The sequence below is a fragment of the Equus quagga genome, chromosome 17 (genome assembly GCF_021613505.1).
Source record: "Equus quagga isolate Etosha38 chromosome 17, UCLA_HA_Equagga_1.0, whole genome shotgun sequence".
NCBI classification, from domain to species: Eukaryota; Metazoa; Chordata; class Mammalia; order Perissodactyla; family Equidae; genus Equus; species Equus quagga.
The window spans coordinates 12556503-12557117 of NC_060283.1; the positions used below are offsets into that span (position 1 = coordinate 12556503).

At 51.7% G+C, this 615-nt stretch overlaps 1 pseudogene; it reads right to left on the reverse strand.

The window, feature by feature from the left end:
* LOC124229036 (olfactory receptor 4D10-like) overlaps positions 1 to 615 on the reverse strand; it is a 1367-nt pseudogene continuing 752 nt past the window's right edge.

Genomic DNA, 615 nt, shown 5'->3' on the forward strand with positions numbered 1-615 from the left:
CTATTCCACCACAGAAGGCATGAGTCTTCTCTCCAGTCTCTTCATGGCTGACTTCATTTCTTGGTTCCTCAGAGTGTAGATCAAGGGGTTCATCAAAGGGGAGATGACAGTGAAGGTGACAGAGATGGCTTTATCTGTGGGGAGGGCAGTGAAGGGCCGGGCATAGACATAGATGCAGGGCACAAAGTGCAGGATCACCACCGTGATGTGTGAGGTGCAGGTGGAGATGGCCTTCCTCCTGCCCTCCCCTGCCTGAGACCTCAGCATCATTAGGATGACTGTGTAGGACACAAGCAGGAAGATAAACCACAGGGTACTCACTAAGCCATTGTTGGAAATCATCAGGAGCTCAAGTGCAGAGGTGTCTGTACAGGCGAGTTTGAGGACATGGGGGACATCACAGTAGAAGCTGTCAAGAACATTGGGTCCACAGAAAGGGAGGGGCAGCAATAGGGAAATTTGCATGATGGAGTGGACAAAGCCCCCCACCCAGGAAGCCAAAATGAGGGCAGTGCATCGCCCCCTACTCATGATGGTGACATAATGCAGGGGCTTGGAGATGGCTATGTAGCGATCAAATGCCATCACAGAGAGAGAGAAAATATCCGCTCCACC